Source organism: Rutidosis leptorrhynchoides, chromosome 1, assembly GCF_046630445.1.
Source record: "Rutidosis leptorrhynchoides isolate AG116_Rl617_1_P2 chromosome 1, CSIRO_AGI_Rlap_v1, whole genome shotgun sequence".
NCBI lineage: Eukaryota > Viridiplantae > Streptophyta > Magnoliopsida > Asterales > Asteraceae > Rutidosis > Rutidosis leptorrhynchoides.
Window position 1 is genome coordinate 457,271,607 of NC_092333.1, and position 13,065 is coordinate 457,284,671.

The 13,065-nt window shown below is 32.8% G+C and overlaps 1 non-coding gene across 1 annotated transcript; it reads left to right on the plus strand.

Annotated features, from left to right (window-relative positions):
• The first annotated feature begins 8,885 nt into the window (after positions 1-8,885).
• LOC139887158 (small nucleolar RNA R71) lies at positions 8,886-8,991 on the plus strand. Its single transcript, XR_011773000.1, has one exon. It is a non-coding gene; the product is annotated as a small nucleolar RNA R71 (small nucleolar RNA).
• Positions 8,992-13,065: the final 4,074 nt, after the last annotated feature.

Consider the following 13,065-nt stretch of genomic DNA (forward strand, 5'->3'; position numbering starts at 1 on the left):
AAAAAGGATCATACCTGGTGTGCAAGATTATGTATCACAACAATACTCCTAGCATCCTTATAAACTCCATAAGGACGATACTTTGCTGCCAATAGTCTAAAGAATAATACATAGGTCATATTACAACTTTTTCTTTTATACTATCATTATCTATCCACTTCTCTTCATTACATTACTACCAAATTTTAGGGATTACATAAAGAGTAAGAAAAATTATTTTTAATGATCACAAAAAAGTTGTCTAAAGTATAAGAGATAAGAAAAACATAGGGGCTGAGTGTTATAGTGACATATGCTGGCACAAGACCCGCATGCCAATCGTTGGCAAGGAACAAACATTTTTCGCCATACGTAAACCCACCGAGAAGTGAACCGAAACTGCTCCAGAAGAAAATAATGTGGTTAATAAAGGAATTCATGTAAAAGGTCACTATAACTAAGAGGTGGCAACTTCAATCTTCTTAATATGTATATTGGTAGGTCCGGGTAATGTTAAATCGCTAATGTGTCATGTAGTATAATAAATAAAATAGCTTATAACTAAATGCATGACATTCGCAGTGTACTTTCAATGCCTTAAAACGTCCTTTATCACTCATTCAGTCAATTATACTAGTATTACTTAAATAATATGATCAGTTTTGTAGTCATGTTGGATAGAGTAGATATTTATTAGAGGTTCACAATCTTTGGAAAGCTAGCTATTCTTTCTGGTCAAACAGAACATTTAGACATGCACAATAAGTACCTGTGTTGTCCCATAATGCAACCAACCCTTATTCCCACATGCATTGTAACTTCCTTAATTAGTACATGATTATCACTGAATGCCACGTATGCGTCACCAAATGGATTTCAAGGACGATGGAAAGAGGGGTGGTCCAAAAATACCTAACAACAGCAAACGAAGTTTGACATAAGATGATCAGGCTTACCAACATGTAAATAGCATAAAAAGATAACTAATTTAAGTAAAATTCTCTTTCAACTAACCAATTCATTAAAATGTTATCAAAATATTATCATTCATCAAAAGATTATATTATACCTCAAATTTTGATGCTTTTCAATAATGGAATCAAACTCAATTGATCTCTGCTGCTACAATTCAAGCAGAAGGCTTCCTTTAGATTGAGGTACAATGTTTCTTATTTTCCTACAAATGAGAAGTATGATGAGAAAAATGAATAAAAAATAATACACCCAATTGTGTAGTCTTCTCAAAAAATAATAAAAAATACACCCAATGTGTATCTGAAGATCAACAGAAACACCAAGTACTTTCAAGGCTCTTTTTCTTCTCCTAGCTACACAAACAAACCAAAAAATATCATGAATTATTTTCCCATTATAAAAAGTGACACATACTATAAGGTCAATGAAAACACTATCAACTCAAACAAGAACATATAAATCATAAACACATCAGACAAATGTGAAAGTGATGTTGTAATAAAACTCTGTTTTGAAGTCAGTCAATTTTCTTGATGTAGAACATATCATCAAGGGTTTTTATTTCTTCTTAATGAAGCTGTTTGGTGTGTATTATGTGTGTGTTTTACAGTCATCCAAACCTAGTCAAACCATATCAGCCCAAACCAAAGAAAAGCCATTCTATGATACTTCAACAAACAACTGATAAAGATCTATAATCCGGCTCATAATCAGATGACAGAAATAGATAAGAGTTACATACATACGCGTGCATTTGAAACCAATGGCTTGCTATATCCAAAGCAAGCAAAGAAAGAAAAACAAAACTAGGTCTGCAAGGTTATTAAACAAATGGTTGAGTAATAAATATCATAAGCAAAAGCACAGCAATAGTAGAATAAGAAACAAGGAAAAAAGAACCTGTAGACTTGGGAGAGAATAACCAAAAGATATGCAATGCTTATCTTGAGAGATGTCAAATTTAATCAAGAACTGAGCAAGCTTTGAAACAGCATCAAATTTAATCAAACTTCATAATTTACAGCAATTAAAGGATATTAATAATTACTCTTTCAGCTAAGCTATGGCTATGTAACATCCCATTTTCCCGTACCTATCTAAAGGTACATACTTAATCATTATTACACTTATAACCCGTTCGTTTATGTGATGAAATAAATAAAGTGTTAGTTGATGTGTAAATATATGTGTATTTGAGAACGCATGCATGTATACGTTTATACATGGGTTTTGATAGCGTTAAGTCTTATGTGACTAAAGTTGAAGTTTAGACGTGTATAGGAAGCGTGAACTAAGCGTACAAGTCGAATATTTAATTGTTAGTTTGTTGCCGAGAAAATGGTCAGGCCACGCCTAATGGCGCGCCGCGATGACCATTGCCGCACCGCGGCATATCAAACAAACCAGAGTCAGAAGGCATGTTAAGAAGGGCAGAGTTTTCCTTTAAATGTCGCACCGCGGAGAATAAGGTCGCGCCGCGACAAATAACTAGAATCTGAGTTAGGAGTGAATTAAGACAGCTCGTAAAATACGTTAATTGCCGCACCGCGACAATTGGGGTCGCGCCGCGACCCACTGGGTGAACTGCTTCCGGATTTTTGTTTTAAAATAAGTGGTTCAAGGGCAAATTCATCTTTTTACGTCTAGATCTGATTGGAGCATTAAATCTCCACCACTTATCTCATTTAATTCATTTCTTTTCCATTTTCTTTCTCCAATTTCTCTCAAAACATAAAAACCCATTTGATTTCAAGTGAGATTTGTGAGTGAAGGATTGAGAGTTGATCTTTGGAGCAAGAATTAAAGTTGTTGATGTTATGCGAGGTGTATATAAAATAGTTATATTTTTATTGCGAAATACTATTAAATATGTTACAATTTTACACAAGTTATTTATTTATTTATAGAGTGGATATACCTAAACCTTGCTACAACACTATAGGCAGTGTACCTAATCGTAGAGTAGTGTAATTTTTAGTAAGTCCGGTTCGTTCCACAGGGAGCTAGCTGAGTTTAACGCTATATTTTTAACAACTATATTTATATAAAATATATATAATTATATATAGTAATATTATTATAAAAGGGGGTTTTTTACCGTTTAATTACCGGTTTGTCGATAAAGTATAAAGATAAATGACGATAATATAAATGACAGAATTTAAATTGCGATAAAGTAAATTGCAGTAATTAAAATGACAGTAAATAAAGGTACGATGAAATATGAAATAAAAGTATTATGCTTATTTAAACTTCCGTAATCATGATGTTTGACGTTTTGATTTTAATTAATTGTTACCCGGGTTAATTGTCCTTTGTCCTGGTTTATTTGATACCTATCTGGTTTATGTCCATAATAGTCCATCGGTCATAATTATAAAATGCTCGTCAAATTAACCTTATTCCCGAAGTCAAATATTCCAACTAATTAGGGATTCGAACTGTAACAAGGTTTTAATACTTTGTTAATAATTACACCAGGTTATCGACTGCGTGTAATCCAAGGTTTTAATACTTTGTTAACAATTACACCAATTATCCTTGTATGTAATCCACCCCTGTTTTAATGAGATATGAATATTAATTTACCCACTTGATCAGAATGAATAATCAATTACCCAACCCGAATAATTAATTAAATGATCATAAAAGATGTCGTATAAACGTCACTAAATAGAACATACATAATCATTTTAATAATTATTAGATTAACTAATTTGAAGATAGGTTCGACAGATTCTAATGAGTTGTCATTCGATTAGACAATACCCCCTATCTATTAATAGTCAATAGTCCAATGTCCACAAGTGTCGGTCTTTTGTCCAAACCTTAATTATGGTACAAAATCTAATAACCCCGTCTTAATATTTAGTCTAACATCACGATTACTTTGGCTCAAATAAGCATAATAATAACTTAGTTACGAGACAATTTAAAAAGGAAGAACATAGCTTACAGTGGTGATTAATCGCGTAGCGTTGCACGGACAGAATTTCGACTTAAAACCCGTAAAACATTCTTAATATAACTTTATTATTATTAACTTAAAATTAAAATTATATTATAAATATATATATTTACGTTACATATGAAGGAAAATAAAAAGGTATCTTTTACTCGTCGAAAAATGCTGAATTTATAGGACCTGGCCAGGAATCTGGCTTCATGCGATCGCATGAAAAATAGTCTTCCTGGCCATGCGATCGCATGGCCAGCTGGATCAGGCCACCTACTTTTGTTTTCTAGTTTTGCCGACGTTTTATTATATAATATAATTTTAAGAATTATTTATATATTATATTATATTTATGTGCATAGTTGACTTGTAATTTTAGCTCCGTTGCGTCGCGCATTGATAGTTGGTTCATGTTCCGGTTTCGGATTTTCGAACGTCCTTGCGTACAATTTAATATCTTGTATTTTGCATTTTGCGGCTCGTACTCTTATAATTTTGAGACGTTTCTCATCAATAAATTGAACCACTTGAATTATATCTTGTACATTTGAGCTTTTTGGTCATTTGCGTCTTCAAATCGTCGTTTTCTTCTTTTGTCTTCGCATTTATTTATTTAAACGAATATTACATAAAAATAGAACATTTGCAACTAAAAGCTTTACATATTGGAAGGATATTGTGCCTAAATATATGTTCATTTGGAGCACTATCAAATATCCCCACACTTGAGCGTTGCTTGTCCTCAAGCAATACAGAACTTAAAATAAAATCACACTTCACTCGAATCACTTTTTTTATTCTCACACTTTGTACATCAGTGATTTTGATACCGCGGTATGAACAATGATAGTAACGATGTGGTTTACAGTCCAACATGACTATGAAAATTTAGATCCATTAAGAAATTGGATCTTGATGAAAACATTTGATCTTTTAAAAATTCAATCTAGCTTTTACCCTAGATAAGTTTTCCGGAATAACCCTTCACCGGTGTTTGCAAAATGTTTTTGTGGGTTTTGTGGGTTTCAGATTTTAAAATTTTAGCTCAAAACTCGTGGTTTTGTGTCACCCACTTGCTAACCTTGTATTGGGAAAGCAACACGTCCAGTATACTTGCTCCGTATATTACCTTTTGGTAAACTACCGTCTGGTTGTAAAGGAAAGCGTTGAACAAGCAACTGTTAAGGCAATGTCTCGTGACATGCAGATGATCATGGTCAAAAACGTGTCGGATGCAATTACTATCCTTTGTAGGAGCAATAGTAAAAATCACCCTATAATTTTTGGTCTGGCACAAAGTCCTGTCTTTGACCATACTATGCAACCACCGTTCTTACGGTTAACACCCGATTTGGTTCAGGTGACCGAATGAATTCCAGGTGAATTCCTAGGATTTTATGTTCAATGGTAATGAACGCATTGAAAATAGGTTTTTAGAAAATAAATCGGTTTTAATTTTAATCAAAATATTTTCTCGTTCAAGCTCGAGTTTAGATATCATTGAATTCCATGAGTTTGTAATTCTCAATCTTTAAAGTCAATCTCAAGGATTGAGTAATATCAGACTTAAAAGCTGATTTTTGATCTTTAAGGAGATTATCCTTTCTGGGGGTCTGATTCATTAGTCTTATCAAGCTAATTTGCACGGCGCCTTCCCCGTTTTACGAGACATATCCTCTCATGGTTAGGATAAGTCTGACCACTTGGCGACCCTGTTTGATGCTGAGGTTCGTGGATTTCCTGCTGATTTTAGAGATGACTTTTCTAGATTTTTCGTCAACCTACAGCTGGTCTGGACGACAACTTCCTGACCTAAATCAAGAAGCGCGTGTCTTTTTCGGAAGACTTTACTTCCTTTTAATGATGAAATTGATTCATCGTGTAGATCCATCTTTTTTATAAATATATTACAGTAATTCGGGTAAAACTGATTAGTATCGTCCAAAACAAAAGTACCTGTAATAATCTTGTACAAACATAGGTGATATGTGTTTTAAATAACTTGGTAAATTCTTCCCACACTTAGCTTTTATTTATTTTTTTTCTTTGCATTTTTATTCTCCTCTATTCCATTTTAAATGAATTCTAACGTTTTGGGTTGTTTCTCCATTTATGTTCTCTCCGAGGTAACAATAATTTCGGCATTAACACCTAGTTTTATCGTTCATAAATATGTATAAACATGATTTTGAATTCATTTAGTTGTAAATTTTTCAAATTTTCAAAAAATTTGGCAATTAAACTAAGTGTAAACCCGAGAGAATTTATAACCCTTCCCCACACTTGAGATCATGCAATGCCCTCATTTGCATGAAATCAGACTATAATTATAAATTCATGAGGGTGATTAGTGTAGAAAAGTGATTAAAAATACCGAGTTTACAAACATATTGTTTTATATCACATTTGATATTTTACGTCTTGTCATTAAAATTAGTAGCTTTTGCTGAACTTAATGTCAGTCTTTGAAACTGCGATGTTTTACCCTATTTTATACATAAGATAAACTACAAACATATATTTATTAAAACAATTTAAATGAATAATTTTTTAAAATTTTTGTTTCCTTTTACTTTAGGTAGTTTCGGTATGTTTACCTAGTCCGTCCCTCGACAAAATTTAAAATTTGTCGTTTTTAAAGCGATTGTTTTAAAAGCAAAGATTTTTGAGTTTTTTAATTTTTTTGGTATACTTTAGATCAATAATATTAAAAATAATGATAACAAAATTTGTCGCCCCGCCCTCAGGTAAAGCAATTTCGGTTCCATGACCTAGTCTTCAACTTACGATGAATTTTAGAAATCATTTTTTAAACTTAATGAAATAAAGTAAATTTTATTTTTAAATTCACACAAAACTTAAATTTAAAAAGCGTATTAATATCATACAAAACCTACAAAACAACAAAAAAATTCAGAATGGGGGGAGAAAACTAGTTCTTTAGTGTCTGCTAGTGGAAAAGACCAATCGGATTCCATTCTCGGAACTACACGAGAACAGAACAAATAACTTTAGACAGCGTTTTTTTTAGAACATTTGAATCTCCCCACACTTAGGTAGCTGTGGTGTCGAAATTGTGATTAACTTCATCGTCAATTTCTCTTGGACCATAATCAACTTGCATATCTGTGACTTTTGCTTTAAGCCATTGGTCGGATTCCTGTGTAATATCCACAAATTTATCTAATTTCGCCTTTTCTTTAGGCGATAGATTGGATATTAACCGGTTACATAACTTAAAGCTCCCCTTGGTTCTAGCATCGCGAATCCATTTAATAAGTTTCTTCATTGAACTGTTAATAACGGAGTCATTTAATTTCGTATCAACAACGGGGTTCTTTGTTATCAAGTCATCATTAGGTGTTACTTCATTTTCCCCACACTTAGGCATTTTATTATTGTTAAGCACTACTGTTGGAGTTGGTAAAACAATATGCTTCTCATCGATCGTTTTTATCGGTTCAACGGTTTTGGTTGGTGGAGATTTAGACTTTCGACTCACAAAGGTGATCAATTTTTCATCATTACTAAGTGTCATTCTACCTTTTCTTACATCAAATAACGCCCCTGTGGATGCTAAGAATGGTCGACCTAAAATTAGAGGAATGTTTGAGTCCTCTTCTATGTCAATGACAATAAATTCGACTAAAAAGGTTAAATTACCCACTTGAACGGGTAGGTTGTCAGCAATTCCTACTGGTGTTTAATAGTTTGATTAAAGAGTCGAACACTCATTTCCGTTGGACTTAACTCACCTACTCCTAATCTCTTATATAATGAAAGAGGCATAACACTTATACTCGCACCTAAATCTGCTAGTGCATCATACATGACACAATCACTAAGTAGACAAGGAACAATAAATTCACCCGAATCACCCAACCTGGGTGGAGGTTTTGGTGGAACTGTCTTCACCGGGTTTATTTTTACGATTTTTGTTTCTTGTACTTTCTTATTCTTCTTCTTCTTTTCAGAGGTATCACAAACTTTATTACCTATTACTTTCTCATACTCAACTCCTTTTCTTGGAAACGGGATGGGTGGTCTGTATGGTTCCACCACTGGTTTTACATACTCGGTTAGTGGTGGTGGCGTAACTTCTTCATTGTTACTCACATCAAAAACCTTCCCATCTTCTGATGCTAGTTTTTCAGAATTTGTTGAGACCATATTAACATTCTTATTCCGAGGATTTACTTCAGTATTACTCGGTAGCTTTCCTTGTTCCCTCTCACTCATCATGCTAGCAAGAGTACCTACGTATTTTTCTAGATTTAAAATGAAATCTTGTTGAGTTCTTAATGACTGATCAAACCTCTCATTGGTTTGGGTTTGAGATGTAATAAATTGTGTTTGAGATTCCATTAGCTTTGCCATCATTTCTTCCAAATTTGACCTTTTCTCTTCGGTTTGTTGTGGTGGTTTATACAAGCCAGGTCTTTGTTGATTGAAAGTGTTATTTTGAGTTGTTTGGTTATTCGGACCTTGTTGGTTATACGAGTTATTGTTGGGTCCATTTGGATTGTAAAGAATGTTTTGATTTCGATTGAAGTTTGGCCTTGGCGGTTGATAATTATTTCCCGGCCTTTGGTTCATGTCGGAAACATTCTCACGTTGTTCCATCGTTTGTTCAATGTTACAATCTTTCGTTATGTGTGGTCCACCGCATTGCTCACAACTGATTCGTATAGCGTGAATATCTTTATTCATCTTTTCCATTCGTCTTTCAAAAGCATCTATTTTTACGGAAACGGAATCAAAGTCGTGGCTAGAATCGGCTCTAGCCGCTTTAGATGAATGAAATATATCTTTTTCCTGGTGCCACTCATGCTAGTGGGAGGCTGTGTTATCAATAATTTTGTGAGCTTCGGTTGCGGTTTTCTTCATAATGGAGCCACCAGCTGCTATGTCGATGTCTTTTCGTGTAGCAATGTCGATACCTTGGTAGAATATTTGTACTATTTGATAAGTGTCTAAACCGTGCTGAGGACATCCTCTTAACAACTTTCAAATCTTGTCCATGCTTCATATAGAGTTTCATTTGGCTTTTGTGTGAACGTAACAATTTCTCCTTGAAGTCTCACGGCTTTAGATGCCGGAAAGAATTGTTTAAGAAATTTTTCAACTAAAACATCCCATGTATCAATCGCCCCTTCAGGTAACGATTCTAACCAATCTTTGGCTTCTCCCTTTAAAGTCCAGGGAAATAACATGAGATAGATCTGTTCATCCTCAACTTCTCTGATTTTGAATAGATTACAGATCCTTTTAAAGGTTCGAAGATGTTCGTTTAGATCTACTTTTGGCATACCACTATATTGGCATTGATTAGTTACCATGTGTAGGATTTGTCCTTTGATTTCATAATCTAGCGCATTGATGTCTGGCTTAATAATGGCGTGACCTTGGCCATTGCGTGTCGCTCTCATTCGGTCTTCCATACTTAGAGGTTCCGTTACTTCCATAATTGAATTTGTTGAATACGAATCACTGGAGGATTCTGATTTAACGGTTTGTGGTTCAGGAGGAATGATTAGTGGTTCAGGATCTTGGAATTGTCCTTGAATATCCTCCGGGTTTTCAATTTTGAATTCGAGTTTAAAAAATGGATTATCGAAAATTTGAATTGGAGTACTTGGTCGACTAGATGACGATTCTAAAGAAAAATCAACGGCGACAATATTGGCTAGATGTCTTGATCGAGTTACAAGTGGTAAACGTATGAAAGGTGGTGAACGTTTTGCTCGGTGCATTCACTGAATATCATATTAGTTATAAAGATAAAAATTATATAAGTTATCAAATTAATAGACTTTTCTGATTTTGCCCACGTTTCGAATAGCCAATAGATGCAGCAGGTAGCCAGGACCCTTTAAATCGGAAGCCCACAACTCGCCACTAACAAATCCAACTATTACTATGAACCAGAAAATTTTGGATGTCTATCAATTTAACCGCTTAAAATAATTTTTCGTCGAAATTTTGAAGAAGATAAGAATCTATGTTCTAAAAACTAGAGCGTAGAAATGAAAAAGAAAAAGCTCGTCGAAAAAAACGTAAGGTCGAAAAATAAAAAGTCGAAAAATAAAAATAAGAAAGAAAAATGTCGAAACTTAAAAGTCTAAAAACTAAATCTAAAAAGTTGCGTCTAAAGGTATTAAAGCTTAAAAGGAATTCTATATCCAAAACGGCAATAACTTAAAAAGTACTAAAATCTTAAAACGACGTCGCAAAATTCTAAAGCACCTAAATCTTAGTCTAAAGAAAAAGCACTTAAGGGATTTTACGGCAAAGACTTAAAATCTAGAAATAAAAATAACTATGGCAAAATACTAGTCTTAAAACTAATTACGAACGAAAAATATACAATTTAAACGAATTATACAATTAAAAAGATACAATTTATAAAAATATAAAAAATGATAAAATTATTTATTTTTATAAAAATATTATTTTTATATTATTATTTTATAAAAGTATTAATTTATATAATTAATAATAATATTAAAACTTAATATTACTAATTATAAACTAATATTAATAACTAATTAAATATTTAAACCCTAATTAGATTATTAATTAATAATAATAATAAATAATACGTAACCCTAATTCTGCTGTACCAGGTACCAGACGTGTCAGAAGCACTCATGCGGTCGCATGAGTTTTATGCTCCTGGGCCATGCGATCGCATGGCTTCGGGTACCAGGCCTATTCTTGGGCTGCTATAGTATTGTGGCCCGTTTTTATTTATTTATTTATTTTTTTTCTTCTTATTATTTTTAACACTTATTATAAATACAAAATATTTTTATGAAATAAGAAATAATATATTTTTACAAAAAAATAGTTTTACTAAAATATAGCGTAAAAATATAGCGTTTCTCCGATTCCCCGGCAGCGGCGCCAAAAACTTGATGTCATGCGAGGTGTATATAAAATAGTTATATTTTTATTGCAAAATACTATTAAATAAGATACAATTTTACACAAGTTATTTATTTATTTATAGAGTGGATATACCTAAACCTTGCTACAACACTATAGGCAGTGTACCTAATCGTAGAGTAGTGTAATTTTTAGTAAGTCCGGTTCGTTCCACAGGGAGCTAGCTGAGTTTAACGCTATATTTTTAACAACTATATTTATATAAAATATATATAATTATATATAGTAATATTATTATAAAAGGGGGTTTTTTACCGTTTAATTACCGGTTTGTCGATAAAGTATAAAGATAAATGACGATAATATAAATGACAGAATTTAAATTGCGATAAAGTAAATTGCAGTAATTAAAATGACAGTAAATAAAGGTACGATGAAATATGAAATAAAAGTATTATGCTTATTTAAACTTCCGTAATCATGATGTTTGACGTTTTGATTTTAATTAATTGTTACCCGGGTTAATTGTCCTTTGTCCTGGTTTATTTGATACCTATCTGGTTTATGTCCATAATAGTCCATCGGTCATAATTATAAAATGCTCGTCAAATTAACCTTATTCCCGAAGTCAAATATTCCAACTAATTAGGGATTCGAACTGTAACAAGGTTTTAATACTTTGTTAATAATTACACCGGGTTATCGACTGCGTGTAATCCAAGGTTTTAATACTTTGTTAACAATTACACCAATTATCCTTGTATGTAATCCACCCCTGTTTTAATGAGATATGAATATTAATTTACCCACTTGATCAGAATGAATAATCAATTACCCAACCCGAAAAATTAATTAAATGATCGTAAAAGATGTCGTACAAACGTCACTAAATAGAACATACATAATCATTTTAATAATTATTAGATTAACTAATTTGAAGATAGGTTCGACAGATTCTAATAAGTTGTCATTCGATTAGACAATACCCCCTATCTATTAATAGTCAATAGTCCAATGTCCACAAGTGTCGGTCTTTTGTCCAAACCTTAATTATGGTACAAAATCTAATAACCCCGTCTTAATATTTAGTCTAACATCACGATTACTTTGGCTCAAATAAGCATAATAATAACTTAGTTACGAGACATTAATTTAAAAGGGAAGAACATAGCTTACAGTGGTGATTAATCGCGTAGCGTTGCACGGACAGAATTTCGACTTAAACCCGTAAAACATTCTTAAAATAACTTTATTATTATTAACTTAAAATTAAAATTATATTATAAATATATATTTACGTTACATATGAAGGAAAAGAAAAAGGTATCTTTTACTCGTCGTAAAATGCTGAATTTATAGGACCTGGCCAGGAATCTAGCTTCATGCGATCGCATGAAAAATGGTCTTCCTGGCCATGCGATCGCATGAACAGCTGGATCAGGCCACCTACTTTTGTTTTCTAATTTTGCCGATGTTTTATTATATAATTTAAAATATATATAATTTTAAGAATTATTTATATATTATATTATATTTATGTGCATAGTTGACTTGTAATTTTAGCTCCATTGCGTCGCGCGTTGATAGTTGGTTCATGTCCCGGTTCCGGATTTTCGAACGTCCTTGCGTACAATTTAATATCTTGTATTTTGCATTTTGCGGCTCGTACTCTTGTAATTTTGAGACGTTTCTCATCAATAAATTGAACCACTTGAATTATATCTTGTACATTTGAGCTTTTTGGTCATTTGCGTCTTCAAATCGTCGTTTTCTTCTTTTGTCTTCGCATATATTTATTTAAACGACTATTACATAAAAATAGAACAATTGCAACTAAAAGCTTTACATATTAGAAGGATATTGTGCCTAAATATATGTTCATTTGGAGCACTATCAGTTGTTCTCCTTGTTCTTAGCTACAAGTGGATAGTGTTGGTAAGTCTTAACTCCATATTTTGAGTTTTAATTAGTTTATGCTAGGGTTTGGTTCATTTGGAACTTGTAAGACCCATTTGGGGGTAATATGGGTGGATTTGTTTTATGTTGATGAAAGGAAACCCTAAATAGCTATAATCTAGGGTTTGGTCTTATGATTTGAGATTGAAAGTGTTAAATGGTGTTTTTAGTCACTAGTACACTTGTAATTGAAGGAAGAATTGTAAATGGGTCATGTTTGACTAAAATTGTAAGTTTAAGTATTAAAATGGGTCAAAAGAGTAATGTTGACCTAGTTTGGGCGAGATGGGTATGAGTTACCCTAAGTTTGC